At 33.2% G+C, this 16968-nt stretch overlaps 1 long non-coding RNA gene across 1 annotated transcript; it reads right to left on the bottom strand.

The window, feature by feature from the left end:
* Window positions 1-4748: 4748 nt before the first annotated feature.
* On the bottom strand, window positions 4749-16621 carry LOC138310025 (uncharacterized). Its single transcript, XR_011206356.1, has 3 exons — window positions 16297-16621; window positions 6026-6044; window positions 4749-5571 (listed from the first exon to the last, which is right to left on the bottom strand). It is a non-coding gene; the product is annotated as an uncharacterized lncRNA (long non-coding RNA).
* Between the last annotated feature and the right edge of the window lie 347 nt (window positions 16622-16968).

Here is a 16968-nt window from a genome sequence, read left to right as displayed (position 1 = left end):
TTCTTAAAACATTACATGTGCTTGGAGTTATATTCCAAATAATTCTAACACTTTAGACTATTTCATTACCTTGGGATCAGCTAATATTTAAATGAAATAGGTTTTACTAACTAGGGTTTGAAGTTATAATGTTCACTCACTTGCCATGAAAATCATAGTCCTTGGGTCTAGATTCCACTGTGTGATCCAAACGGATGTCAATTATCATTTTGCTATTTTTCTATCAACACGATCACTCCCACAATCCAACAAATAACATCATTAATACAACGTCATCCGTTTTTTGAGAAAAGCAAGCAGTTTGTTTTTATTCTAAAGTGAGATAAAAAAAATCTCAGGTCGGCCAAATTGCGAATACCTCAGTCAATGTTAGGTGAAATGAGATTTCTTCAGTATATGAAAATATGTAAAAACTTATCTCAGAGAAATTGTTTATTTCAACTATCGGTATATAACATTTATCAGATATCAGTTTTCATCGAAACAAGTTTCCTGTAAACTTCATTTGCTGCTTAAGTGGACGAAAGAGTATTGACCTACGATTCTGTAGATAGAACATTTTGCGAAGCGACCCCGATGTTGATAATAACATAGATAATAGAAACCATTCTTCATAAAGGAAACCTGACACCTACAGTTGAAAACAACTACTGTTTCCAAGACCAAACAAGACATGTAAGTCGTAGACAAACACATGAAGCGAACACCAAGCTCAGTCTATGAAGGAGTAGACTCGTAGGTTTGACAATTATAACTGAACCCGATACACCACTTCATCACACACAAATGTACGGGAACCCCCATTTATAACTTCATGTGCGACGGCAATGGCGGGCAACGACCTACACACGAGTTTTTTCTGTGCATCCCGTGTCAAGTCTTATGACTATGAAGAAGTTTACGAGACAATAATAAGCACATTCCATGTTCTAGACTGTGAAAATTCGCACCATGAAGAGGACATGCATATTTCTAGATTAATTTGTACTGTAGATAAGAGTAAGCGATATAAGAAGTGGGGTTGTCGTGTTGAATGTGAGTGCTGATGATGGTATCTTTCTTACCTTATTGCCCCAGCCATTGAATCCAATTGCTACGAACCAACATTTGATCGTACATTTATGGAAAAAGTTTGACCACATGAAACGCTACTATTCCGGCTTTATTTAAAGTTTCGTAACAAAACCGTGTACATTTAATCTCATATCTTATGATTATTTGTAAACCATATCATTCCGCTAATTTGAAGTTATTTTGCAAAACCGAAAAGAAAAAAAAGAGAGAAAAGAAAAGTGATGTTCAAAATCCATATAAGCATTTGTAGTACAATCAGTGATGACAAACTAACCTTGACTATATAACAAACAACTTCGTCAAAACAAAAACAACTCTATAAACACAGTTATAATCAATATCGTATTTCATATTTTTATACGGGTTATACAATATTTTGTATTTGTACTGTATAGTAAAAACAAATTATCCGTAAAACTCGGAATAGATAATATTTTTGTAACACGACCTCAGGTAACAGCACATGGCAGTCTAGACGGTGTTCGATTACTATGTAGTATCAAATATCACACTGGTGGTCCGTAACGATGACCATTGTACGTATGATGTGCTCGAACAAATAGAACTATTTTGATACAAACAAAAAACAATAATAATTTTGAAATTTTGTCAGTTGTACGCAAAATCACTTCTGATTTCGGTATATTTTTCAAATTTTAATTCAAGTGAACAAAAATTAAATTTGAAATTTAAAAAACTAAAAAATTCTGTTCTAGAAACGACCAATCATTTTTTGACCAATAATGGGATTATTAATGTTGATGTGATATTAGATATAAGATGACATGACGTCACTATTACAGGTGCGAATCTATCCACGTGTCTTTCTGTGACACCAGCCACGTGACGCGGTAACAGGGCGCGATAGTCGGTGATAACGCGGAGAAGACATGATTAACTATCTGTTTACCTGTAGAGATCATCTTATATATTTTTAAATCGAGTGTGCTAGCAAAGTGTGTCCTGTACCACTTTTATTTATCTAAAAAATAATTTGGGATGAGAGATCATTCAAAGCGAACAGTCAGTGTCGGAGTTTGTTTTCTTTCCATTTATCCCAAAATACCCTTTAACAATTATTTTAAGTATTGACACAAGTCATATATGGTACTGTAAATACACTAAAGCTTATGCATTAAACATAGAGTTTTCCTTTTGAATGTTCAACCCGATGACATACATATTATATTTGAAACGAAAAGACTTCTTTATTGGTATAAATCTTGTTTGAGGCATTATTTGTGGATGAAGCACGTCTTTCTATTTTATTCCGAATTTCCACAATGATTAAAAATAAAAATGATATTTAGGATCTCGTTCCAGACGTGTTTGTGTGACCTTGGCGGTATCAGAACTGTGTTACAGTATTATATCATACGATTCCTACCAATTAGCGCCCCGCAGAGACACGTTGTCAAGGACGGACGCGTGTGCCTACAAGTTGTATAACTTTACCCACTTAACAATCAATAATATCGCACATATTATGCTTTCAGAGGTTTATTCCAAGATTCCCTGTTCTCCCGGGTAATGATTCAATTCTAATTGTGTTATGGTTACAATGTGCAACCCACGCATCTACTCTTCCAACACTTACTCAGGTTGATGTAGGTACTCCAGCTAGCTTTAATGAGTCTTATAAAAATATAAAAATGTGAAATGTTATTCCTCCTTGATCATGTTGATCAATATCCACTTCCAGTGTGTCCTATCTTACCTTATATAGAAAACATTTCCGATTTTTTACCTGATTGCAATATTAGATTGCATCTAACTTAAGCCACTATTTCTCCCGTCCTATATAACAATCCACATGTTAGTTAATTACGATAGCAGTTTCTTAGACGTCATGTTGACAATAGCCAACCATTGCAGTCTATTGTGGTGGCATATAGAATTGTGTTTGATTTTTTAGCAATGAAAGAGTCCAAATCTTACTTCAATGATGGCACGTTATATTTTCGATCGATACTGAAATTGATAATGAAGATTTCCCTTTAGCTCTTTCAATATTGCAAATCATTTAATTATTCTCCAAATCATATAATGCGTCAACTTGGCCTAGAGTGTGACGACAACATTGGAATTGTAAAAACGTCTGATGCGATTCTGATGAAGATTCTTCGTCAGGTGTCATGGCACTCCAGTTCATGGTTGGCATCAACCTCTACTTCAGGTGTACTTTCTAATGTTTCTCTCTCCTCCTATGTCAATGCGGGTATGGCATACGGAGAAGTTAAGTTTAATCCCAGTGGTGCCTGGATGACGGCACAAGCTTATTACATATTTGAATATAATATTTGTTTTGTTATAAATATTTTGCAATAAAGGAGTTAAGACATTGATGAAGAATCCTCTAGAATACATTGATTCTGACAAGGAGGCGATAACCCTTGGTGGTTTGCTATGTAAAATGTTGTGATATAATCTATTGCATCATACATACTGAAACAATTACTGTCACACAGTAACATGGTGCTGCTATGCTTGTGTCTGTGCTATCTGTGTCGTGTATGACGTCACAGACACGTGCGATTGTTAAGAGAACGCCGTGTATATGTCTCGTGTTCGTATGCATCACATGTGCGCGAGAGACAAACGTCTCTCCTCCGTTACACTACTGTAGGTATTTCACAATGTTTGGATTTTCCTCCATATCATTGCGTCATTCTGACGCAGAGGACGGTTACTCTCCTAGAACATCTGGTTCTAGTCTACTCTTTAAACATGTTTACTCATACTCTTATTGTCGAATATATGTAAATCGTATATGCACTTATCTATATATCCGCCACTAAGGTTAGTAGTCGTATTTGTTGGATTGTATTTTTATTTAGCTAGATCAAATTCTTTACTCAATAATAATGGAATTATGTGGAATCACTGGAACCATTAAACAAACCGGCAGAATATTTTAATTTGTTGTAATGAGCTTTCATCCACATTGAATTTCAATTACAAAATAACAATCAAATGATTAAACTAAGATATGCTCAGGTCATAATTTGGGATTATAACTCGATCAAAATGTTGCTCTCGATACAAAATTATCTACACTAATATTAAGATGTTTATTAAGTATTTCAAGGACTAACCTGCTGTATAAAATTCAATTATCTAATCATCTTTTAAAAAATTCCCGGTTAAATAATTTAATTTGCATATATGTATAACATTGTGATAAAGACAGAAGAAGACGCGTGACTTTGGCTTTAAGATCACTAAATCTACACTCGTGATAACAGTTTACCTATATACCTGTAATAGTAAGTTTAGAATAAGAGCATGTGACACTACTAAGAGGGCATGACCTGTGACGTCAATTTGCGTACACGTAATTTTCCCATTAGTGTGATCACTAGGTCCGCGCATGATCATCACACATATTGAGAATCTCACGCTCTATATTTAGTGTGTATGTAGTAAATGGGTTATCTACGTCCTACACATCACCTGCATTCATACCTGTATTGCTACGTGAAAACAAATAAACAAGTATGCGTTAATGTTGTTTTCAAAACATCCTCTTTTCAATATTTATTTTTAATTTCTAATTTTCTAAAATGTTTTCATCCTTATGATATACATTGATAAACCAAACAAAATATTACCTTTGCTTAAGTTTTCAAATTCAAATCCATGGGATTTATCTCTTAATCTTAAATGTCTAAACTTTTCTAAACTTAAAAGTGTGTTTTGAAGTGACGTGTACTGGTGTGATATTAAAGCTACTCACGCCATTTAAGAAAATGATGCACGGCAATAGAACCAGACGCTTGATAAGAGAAAGCGTCTTCTACCTAGGCCACAGCACCATCTGCCTTACAAATCTAGGTTATAGCGACAACCGCCATACAAATCTAGGTCATAGCAACAACCGCTTTACAAATCTAAGTCATAGCAACAATCTAGGTTACGGAGGCACACATCCTATATACAGATCTAGGTCAAAGTAACGCCGAGCTACCATTTAAAATAATCATCGTTTAAAAATGATGAAGCACATGGAATACAAGCCAATCTCTTTAATTACTGTCAATGTATCACCTGTCCATAACATAGCTCTTATACAACATTTATTTTATTTTGCTACCGCCAGTTTCCAAGGTATTCATTATCAAATATTAAAATGTCAATGCTTCTAAAATGCAAATGTTCTTTAAAACTCTAGAGCACAGTTTTCTTTTTCTCATTTTAGATAGTTTAAGTTTAGATTCATTTTCATATAAGTATCTCATCATATTTATAAATGTACATATGTATTCTATAGACATGGGCCAATGTCCAACAGTGTTATAATTTACATATTCATGTTTTAACGCCATTGACCTATGGACAGGACAAGCCTTGGTGACTGATTCTAAGCCATGTCGACAGGTCATGATGACTTAAAACCAATAACTGTGTGATCTTAAGGTTCGGATGATACGACTCAGCATGACTCGAGAATTAGACATTTCATCAGCTTATATGGGCGGAAAAGGTCGAGACATCATGCTGAAATTTAAAATTGCCTGAGAAATATGAAAGATATAAGTACGTATTGTAAATACTGTTCTATTTATAGCTGTGAATCAAGGTTCGCGTGGTCACGTGAAATTATAATGTAAACAATTGTTTGCGCGTGACTTAATTCACGTACGTTTTCTGAATGTTGTGTGTTTGTTATCATTTTCCAAATAGCGTCATAACCTTCAACGTGATGTTCATGTCAAGGTTTGTAAATAATTCCCATTGATTCATAAGTATTACACATATCAGTGTTGATAATCTCGAGGGACCTTACACACTCTAATCAAATATAGATATAAAATGTATACGCCGTACATTGTGTATACTAAATCATTGTTGTAAGTAGAGAAAAACAATTAAAAAAAATAAACAACGAATACAGCAAATGTCATGTTTCACGTCGTACTTTGTATAGAGCAATAATCTTTGTGATACTTACGTTTCAAACTTTATGTAATCTGAAATTAAAAAAAAAAGAGAACTTGACGACAAAACATCACCATCAATTGTATGTTATCTCACCAATTGGTCTACGACAAGATTTCCCTAAGTAGGGTAACAGTTTCGTTAGTCTGGGATGCTATCGTTTTAGCACATTTGTTTACAGATTTAATTGAAATTATATCAAAGAAAAGATAGGTGTTCCTTCGTGGTATGCCTTTCATCATTTTTGCGCTACTGCAACGTACAATTATTGTGCCTAAAATAGCATCTGCACTGCAGAGCGTTGGCGAACCGAATATATTTTAGTCGAGGTATTTATAAAATGATGTAGCATATGGAAGCAGGAAATATGGTGGTTGAAGAAATTTAATTGTACTGAAAACATAAACACATACAAGAATAAATCTCCGCATCCCTAACACACCCGTTCTCTCAGAAGCAGTTGTTATATGAAGTCTTACTTACACCCGTGTTAACTTCATTTGTTTTTCTATTGGATTGAAATTTCAAATTAACAACATGCATTGAAATATCAAATCCGTCATCTCAATACGAAACATTCTGATAGGAATCCAAGGAATTGATATATGATATAAATATAATGAAATATGAAAAATGCTAAAAATAACGCTGGAAGGCAGATTGTTATTGATATGCTGAAAATGTGACCGAGTGGAAAGTTTTATTTTCGTTTTCAAAATTAACCCCAGCAGCTGTGTAAAATTACTAACAACAAATATAACTTGGAATTTCTATTTTCAGTTTCGTATTTTGTAAACAACATTGTTATGTAAACATTATTGGTTCAAAGTATGCTTGATTATTCTACTTTCACTTCGTATGACTGTTAACATGGTGTAGTATACTAGACTCTTTATATTAACATTTTTCCCAACGAAGAACACAAACTTAATCATGATTATTATATTTACCCAACGTGACATTTCATAACAGAAAGGTAAAACTAGTAAAAATTATACAATTTGTATTTTTATAAACATTGAATAAGAACCAGGTGTTCCTGAACAGTAAACATACTTTGCTTTCTCAGAAAACCTCGTTCTACAAATCTAGATCACATCCGACAGTCTTATATGGAAAACTGACAACAAAGCCACGGGACAAATTATAGTATATTAATCAACTAAGACATGTGAATAAATATCATATTAAGCAGATATACAAAACTGTTCTACAATAACATAGCAGTCCCCGTTTGCTCTGTTTTTGTCAATTTTATTAGATTTCTTAAGTCAAGTGGTCATATGTATATCAACCCTTTTTACTAGAATATCCTTTTATAATAAATCACTATTTTGTTTTGTATTTGGTATTGTTTCGCTCTGAGTTGTTAATTGCAATGTAAGCACATACTAGTTTTGAACTGAACTGTATAACAATATATGTCACGAGAGTGTTTACGATAATATAAACAACTTTACTGTCCTTTATCAACGTAGGAACACTTATCATTGTTTATAAAAGGATTACTCTTATCTCTACTAAAGTAAACTAACATGCTATCTCAAAATTCAGTCAGTATGTACAATGGTGTTTATTACTGGTCAAAGTCCTCGCCCACTATAAGGCCATTTAAGCACTTAAGGACTCATTTTATTAGGGTAATTCCTGTGAAAAGATACAGAAAATACTTAATGGCGATCTAGATTTCCAGGTCACCATGAAATGCCGTCCATGTTTCTTTGTACACAACTTTATGTCCTCAATCTCGGGCATGATGTGGCCAGTACGTTTCAGATGCCATAAATAACATTTCGATTCGGATAGTAACCATAAGACCAGGAAGAAACAAATCAATCTGGAATTTACTTATCTCATGTCATATGTATCATGCCCTTCAGAAAGGAGAGTGTTTATGTTTCAAAACACGAAAGAAATTTTGATACGCCGAAAGATAGGAAATTTAGTGGAAACATGAAGGAATGAGTGAATTAATGAATATATGAAAACTAGAAATAAATACATATACTTCCTCGGTTTCTTCTCTGTTCTGATACAGAGCAAAATGTTTACTCCCATGCACCATCAAAAAAGTGAAGTCAAGTTTCATCGGGAAAAGGGTACATTATGGATTTAAACATTGTAAATATAAAACATAATAGTTTTATGGTCCAGTAGTTTGTGACTTGTGAAATATTTCCTATCAATTGAATCAATAACCTAATGCACTTTTTGTTCATTTTTGTACATTTAAATATATGGATCAATGGATTAACAGATTAAAGAGGAATTGAATCATCAAGAAGACTGATATTTTCAAAGAAATTAATTTCCTGTTAAGGTTAAGTTGCCGTTAAAATTTTACTACAATGTGTAATGACTTTTAAACTTTTTTTGTTAAAAATCAATTTTCGCCACGTAGAACACGTGTCCTTGCATTGGGATTAATATCGATACCTTTTGATGTCCATTTACACAAACGAATACGCTGTGTTTTGGTATGTTTAGTATGACGTCAAAGATAAATTGTGCTGTACTATAAATTGATTTTCATTTTAATCAACCATGTGACTCTTTTTTCCTATTATTTCCATTTAAATTCACTATACAACAGTGGGCCATAATTACCAATATATTGACATTCCATCATGAATGAGAATTTAAACAGTGAAGAGAACATGCGTCACTAAATTCATGGCTTTATAAACCTCCAAATAATGGTCTTTGTTCTGGTCTAATAGATATTACAATACATGCAATTAACATTCTGTAGTGGTACAGACTGAAAATACAAACCAGGCATACCATACGTTAGCTATATGAAACAGGTATCTAGAATGCATAAATGTGAAACTCACTAATTATCAAGGCACTAAAGTTCTTATTTTACAAGTCTGAGGTACCGGATTCAGGATCTGACAAGGATGTTATTATGTTGATCATAGAAGACGATAAGTCAAGTTAAAGTTGTAAAACCGTATATATATATATAGAATATGTAAATGATTTATCCATTTTAAAATGTAAAATATTTCCACCATATTTTTTTTTTATTTCACATTGCAATTTACATGAGGATATGTTTTCATTATCATGTGTATCATACAGAATGTCATCAAAGATGGGACAAATGTACTAAACACTGAAAAATTGATTGGCCAAAACTGTAAATATAATTATAGGAGGCACGTGTTAAAATGTTTTCCTAAAAGATAAATGTATTAGGGAAGTGCGATAAATTCTTAATTCAGTTATCAACAATACAGTAAGGTAAATATTCAATAACATTTGCGGGGAATAGGTGACTATAATTAGCGTTACACTGGAGGAACTATTTTACATTACAACACATATATACTTCCTTGCATCTTCACGTAAGCAAACAATAATATTTTGTTCCGGATGACAAATTTACAGTTTCACCCGAGGAAATGAGAGTGTGGGAAAAACATGTAAATTTGACGATGTCAGTTACAAATGAAACACGTGGATCTTCTGTACAGTCAGTTGTCCAGTGTTACAAGCGGAAGTACCGTGCTGTCAATAACTACCCTATGACGGGTACGTTTATCTTCACATGAAGTGTTTGTAAACATAGCAGGTGCGCGTAGTGACAAATTAAAAGATCTCATAAATCCAACTTTTACATGTCGGTTCGTGTTGGTCAGATCGCGTGGGGGACAAAATCCCTTTATAATAACACTTATCAGCCAAGTCATAACATGCATATAAAACAGAAATTATATTGTAAATGTACTGTTATACATTTGTACTCTTAATGAAATGCCACAGGCAAAAAAAAAATATTTACATTGAAATCACGGGGTATCGATAGAATAACTTTTATAATATGTTTATTGATAAAATGGACAAAATGAGAAGTTTCAGAGTAATTTTCAAATTAAGTTTATACAAGACCATGAATCAAAATCGGACATGATTATTTTTATACACTAACAAAAATGAAATAATGTTGTAATTATCTATCAGACGAAACAAAGGCTTGATACCTTGTTAAATTTTTGCTAGTGAATAGAAAAAGGAAAACGAAGTGTGTGCAAACGATAAGTAAGGACATATGCTTACGAAGAGACATTTAAAAGAGACTTTTTTGGTTTAAGTAAAAATGAAAGAAATCCATCATGACAAAAACATACTTTAATATATGAGACAAAAAATTAGTGCAAATGCCACAACTTTTAGATAATACATGAACATATGTTAGGTAAGAATAAACGTCCATTTATATATAAACTGAATGTTTACAAAGTCTAGGAACAGGTTACGTCATCAAGTGAAAAACGAGCGTGTGGTTGGTGACAAATTACACATATTCACATGTACATTAGACATACATATCAGGTTGTTTACAAGTAAATATCAAAATTTGTTTTTAGAAACTACAATATATTTTGAACCATACGTCATTATCACAAATAACCAAAACGGTCAAAACAAATTTGCTCAAAAATAATCAGAACGGATTTAAAGTTGAAAAAACATGATTTTACATACAAATATGTAGATACTCATTATGGTAATTAATTAATTGCGATTACTCTATGGCGAACGAAATTTAATTAGGAAAGTAACCACTCCTTGATCACCAATATAATACTGGTTAGATGGATATTCGTCAATATAAAGTATATTTCACTCAGTTTATTATTCAGATTCACCTTGCATCGTGTAATTTAGGTTAACAACGAACCTAAACTATATAGGACCATGAGTACTACTCTCTGTTTGGGATATAGTGTCTCGAAATCTAGTTTCTACACTTATTGCACTTTTACAAGTTTTATTATCTCACTTCATATAGGGGTTTCTATGCATTTGAATGGGCCATAAATTTTGAATTTTAACGGTAAAATTTCCCAGTTCCCCACGAACTGTTCTCGTTATTGTACATATACCCTAAAAGATAAGGTCCATGTGTTTACCAAACTCGAAAGGAGACCGGTAGGGCGACAGACATATCATCTCAGTGACGTCAAACGTTTTTATGAATGAACACGTTTGAAGTTATAAATACTTTCTACCTGACGGTTAAGTAAGTTAATACCTATACAGGGGTCACGATGTAGACCACAGGTACACATACTGTCCTTTTCAAGGAGTGGTGACGAGCGAGATATCTCGCCTAGCGATGCGAGGTTCTAGTACATTTCCCACAACCACGTGTAGAGCTCAGAGGGATCTGATAGCCTCATGAGATTTGTTCAGATCCCATAAGCACATGAGGTTTTGGGATTGTCGGTAAAACCACAGAAATCTACATTTGTTTGATAATTTCTTGACTAGAAAAAAATCTCATAAATTTTAAGGCACGATAAAAAAAAGGTAAACACATATGCTTGCCGGAATAGCAATCCACTTAATCAAGTAAGAATATTATGGTTTTAACGCGTTGTTTATTTATTTTAATAAATCGATTACACATCAACAAAATAAGATACAATTTAACAAAATAAAGTTTAGTTTGTTTTCAAATCGAATTTAAATTGTAGCAGAGAAAAGAAAATAATTCAATTTTCATCATAAATCTTTTCATTATTTCTGAAATATATTTTTTTCGATATCAAATATTTTCAGTTTTCTGAACCATGCTATTTAGATAAATAAAAAGTAAGAACACAAGAAACAGTAATTCTAAATTTAATAAAAAATACATAAACATATATCAGATAATCATCTTTATACAATAGTTTCGAACAGAGAATCATAGGTAATCATAGGTAGTGTCCTTTCTGTGATAAAAAAACCCAATGGAATGGCATATTCATGTTTCTCAAAGTTAATGCTCTATCCAGGATAAAAAACATCCCAGGGAAACAATGATGATCTAAAAGCAATGAGGAAAAAAACGATAATGCGTCGATGTTTATCTAACCTACTGATATGCATTTATTTCTATAGAGAAAACGAACATAAATGAAACCGGTCCGAACCACAAGTATGTAAGTGGCATTCCTCCCATTACAATAGACTAGAAACTACCAGGTAGGTATCAGCCATCACTCGACAGGTATGTATGGAAGTTATGGACACATGAATCAAATAACCTACAATGGAAAATTTCTATGGGGCATGAATCACCCTTCCGCCTAAATGATAAATTATAAATATGGTAAAGAATGGCAAAAACAAGGAACTATGGTATTCTTATGATCCGTTTTTGGTTCAATGAGAGTAAAATATTTTATAAAAACATATTGTTTTCCTCACGTGTACTTAACTAAGGCAATTCCTTAACAGCGACTAATCCACGCGGAAGGCATTACAAAGGTAAAAGCAAAGAACCTTTCTCGTGACTTCTTTACGTTTTTCTATGGAAAACTTTTAATTAGAGAAGTTCCCTAAACTGTGAAAATTCGATGAAAGGACCATGTGTTTTTTCAGAAGATCAAGTGACTTCTTCCTCATCGATTACACATTATATCATCTTATTAGGAAACGATAAAAGGGTGAATGTAAAAATATATAGGTTGATATGTTTGTTTCATTCTACCTATCAATAAAGTATGGCAATGTAAGAACCTGTCATGTTTTGATTGCGGAGGAACGGGCAAAAATCACCAGGCTATAGCCAGTACATGGCAACAGTCCTATGTAGCTTTCGATCTGCCGTCCCAGAAGTGGAGATATAGCATGTGTAGTGTTGTAATGTCTGACACCTACACCATTCGGCCACCACGACCCAGATGTGAAAAGGCTCATAGTAAAATGACAGATAGTTTACCGTTTGACAAACGAGACTTATAGTTATAAGTCATCTACAAGTCATCTACAAAATAAAATTCAGAAAGATGAATGTATAAGTTATAAAGAATTGAAAAGAAAAAAACATTTGATATACGTTACATGTATGTGAAAACTTTGAACATGTGTATGTATTTGCATTCATTACATAAATAGTCCAATGTCATTCGTGTCCATTTCAGTGAAACAAACAACAATCTGATGAAACTGACACTGGGACATGTAGACTTACATCATGACCAGAAATACTCTGTCTTAGATATGCTATACCTGGTTTAGAATTTAGAACGATAGATTATAGTCATTTACACGTGATTCTTTGTTGTTTAAGTCATGACACGTGCTTTATACACGATAACAATTTTTCATTGCGGAATCTCCATGCAAGATCTATTCTAATCGACCCTGGTATTAGTGGAATATCTAGACTGGTACACAAAGCCTGACTTGTTGATAAGTTTGTCAGCTAAATCCAAATACTAAAATTTCCCCCTAGTTTAACACTTGGGGTTTGGTCAAATCTGGATATCATTCAGTACAGTGATGAGTGCAGAAAGGTCAAATCCCATATTGTATTACCATTAATCATATATGAAACAGACGTGTCATAAAGATAAAATCACCAGGTCAAACTTCAGTGATATGTTAATATTCTAGAGACATGTGGGAGGGGAGAACAAGAAACAGACGTAGTTATTCTGTGAAAGTTTATGAATATGCATCATTCCATATATGAATGCAGTTTGATCACAGGCAAATGCTATTTAAAGACAACCCTTTTTTCAGCAAATAACACGGGAAGATTTAAAATAAACTAAATGCGTTAAAAGATAATAATATTTTACAATTATGGCCCTCTGTGGAGGGATTCATCTAGAATCCCGACACAAAGGAATATAATTATTTTAGCATACTTAACAAAACAAAAAGAAATTCATAACTTGTTACATTAACAAGCTATCTAAATCTCTGGTAAAATAGCTCATGAAGATATTTCCCAACAACGTCGGGTTGCAAAAGAATAAGCAACAGCGTTGCCATTGTTGGTTGACGTTGCAGATAACGTCAACTTCCGGTCACGTGCGGAGCTTCTAAGGAGTTATTTCCCTATGGTTATTTCCCTCGGGGTTTATTTTCGTGGGATTATTTCCTTCGCCTTAGAATTCCGATGAAATATCTAACTTATGCAATATCATGTAATCAAGTTTCATCTAATCAGAACATTCTAAATGAAAGATAGACATAATCATGAACCCTATTGACTTGTTTTTTGTTATCACTTTAAGTCAATACACTTGAAATGAAAATAGTACGTTAGGTTACCATTACTATTCTAGATTGAAAGGTATATATGAAATATCTTATTGCTTTTTTCGTTATCCATTTGAACAGTAAAACAAAGATATGGTGTTTTAGTTGTGTGCAGTGTTTGTCAAACTATCGTTTATTATTTGATGAATTCTGAAATTTTGAAAAGACACTCGCTAAAGCTCGTCAAAATCAACTGAAACAAACTTATTTCAGATAATTGTTTTTGTCATTTGGTAAAGTCGCAAACCAGCAATAATATCGTGTTTGAATTTTAAGTTATCCGGTGTACGTGTATGTGCTAAAGTCTTAGGACACGTGTACTTGATGCTATTGTACATACTCATCTTCATACATCCGCTATATCCTGCATGCAACTTAAAATAGTTACAAGCGTTGGACATAAAAACATTCTTCCGCCTAAAACAGGATATCTAAATGTGAAATTAATTGGACGAGAAATATAAGAAGTAATGAATTCTAACCTTTATAGATATTTGGATCCAGTAGATGTTGTACAGAAACTTCACCGCAAAATCATTTACATATTTTTTCTACACGCTGAGAAACCATCACCATTTTTTGTCAATGATGTGTGAAAATTTATCTTATGCCTAAATCTTTTCGGCGAAAAGAAAGAGAAATTTATGCAAATTCGGTTCTTTAGAAGGTAAAGAAACGTTTAGGGGAGTCATCACCATAAAATTAGATTTAGATGGTGGCAGAGTATACAGACGAACGAACTTTCTAATGGCCAACGATATACGGTTTGATGTAAATGTTCATTGGATAACTTATTAAGTTAAACTCGATCATTCTGTCAGTTTGCTACCATTGGGACTAATTCACGTACCACGTGATACAAGATAACGTTTGTGCGGGACTAGTATCTCCAGTAGTGATGGAACGCAGCTCTTTGTAATCTTCCCGCTGAAATGACGTTATCCCGCGATAACGTCATTTGACGTCATTCCATCACCAATAGAAACAATAGTTCCGCACAAACGTTATCGGGTATCACATGGTATGTGAATGAGTCCCATTGGCGAAGCAGTAAATTTTGGGTCGCTCTAAAGTAAAACGAAAACATGAAAGAAAATGTGTTTTTTTTAAACGTATCGCTAAAATTGTATTACCTATTGTTACGTCTTCAATTTCTTACCATCAATCGGATATATCTAAATTAAATATATAATACGTGCCTTCTTATAAAAGTATTTAAACTCCCCTTTAACAGATCCATGGCGATCAAATTTTATAGCCTTACACATACACTATTAATTTAATTCGTACGATATTTTATTTTAAGTAGTCTTGTCATATATTTGAAAAAATTAACAGAACTTCACCTGGACAGCATCAGAGCATGCATTATATGAAAATATAAATGAAGGAGATATCTTTATCTAAATCGCATGGGAATAAACAATACAACCGAAAAAGTTCACCGTTTTAGCCACAGGTTAGCGTTAGTGGAAATCATGCCGTATTTGTCAATATGATATTGCATATCGTATAGGTATGATATTGCATATCGTATAGGGCGTGAGCGCAAAAATTGAAAGACTTATTGGCTTAAAGAAGGATTAATCATTGGCAACGGCTTAAATCACTGGATCAGGAATTAAAGAGGTTATGCATTGCTGGAATGCATTCATTGGCGGCGAAACAACACAATGTGGAATTAATTTGAACCAGGGAAGGGTTAAAATATATTTTCTTCAGAAAAAGGAGAAACCTCGTTTGGAATATAGAAAATTATAAATAGACAATATGACCACAAATTAATAAATCACGATAAGCCAGGTGGCTTTTCGCAATCTTACATTAATTTGATGTAAACGTTGGCGTCGACTGAAGACGTTTACAGTTCCGAAACATCTGGGTTTTTTGTGGTTTTTCAGAAATATTTGAGAAACATAAAGTATCTTTTACGAATCAATTCCATAAAATACTAATTTAATAATTAATAATCAAAATGTCATATTTAGAAAAAATTACTATTTTGAATTTCAAGTACAATGGCTTTTAAATGTAAAAGTTTGCATCAATTAAAACTTTTAAAATTGATTTAAAATAAAGATAAATATATGAAATTTTGTTGTCATCATGCGTCAATATCGACACAAAGTAACATTTTTATTAAAAATAATATTAACAATATTATCAGACCTTTACATCAAACGTTCAGTGTGAATAACATTGTGTACCTTACCTGTTCCAATATCTACTTACAAATGCGTGAATGGGTTACACCCAGCAAACAGGTATACGTCTGTCGTTATGACCGGTGCCCTTCTCGCACTCAAACTGGCAGAAAGTTAAAGAGTCATTGTAGAGCTTTTCAAATAGAATTGCGATAAACTACAATAGAAATGAGAAAGGCACCTGGATGGGTTCCCGTCTCAATAATAAAAAGATGTTTACATACACTGGAACACGGAGTCGTGAGAACGTTGACATATTTGACATGTCTTACCTAGGAATTCGGCCAATGATGGTAAATATTATTGGTCAGCACTGCTAACAGCAATATCAATGGGAAATTATAGAAAATTATCATCACTAGCATTTTCTGTCATTTATCATTGTTTATTAGCTATATGAAAATGTTTTGAATTAACATGTTCTAAATATACATATATTTTTATTTTGCTAAATTGTTCAAAATGCAAAAGTTACAAGCAGGATTCGCGACCAATGGTTCTAAATTCAGTTTATGGCTAGCATCTACGTGTTCTATGTAAGAATTTCTTCTAATAATTGTCGTCTAGATAAAGGATTTATAAGTAATCTACGTCCTTGTCTACATATATATTTCTAGTTCTAGGGTTAGACCTATCATTTGCTTATTCTGACTATAAGGTTTCCGACCAATTTCTAACTTCGTGTCTAAACTAGTGCTTT

The sequence above is a fragment of the Argopecten irradians genome, chromosome 1 (assembly GCF_041381155.1).
Source record: "Argopecten irradians isolate NY chromosome 1, Ai_NY, whole genome shotgun sequence".
Taxonomy (NCBI): Eukaryota; Metazoa; Mollusca; class Bivalvia; order Pectinida; family Pectinidae; genus Argopecten; species Argopecten irradians.
The sequence above is the reverse complement of the archived record's forward strand: the minus strand, read 5'-3'. Positions and strand labels throughout refer to the sequence as shown.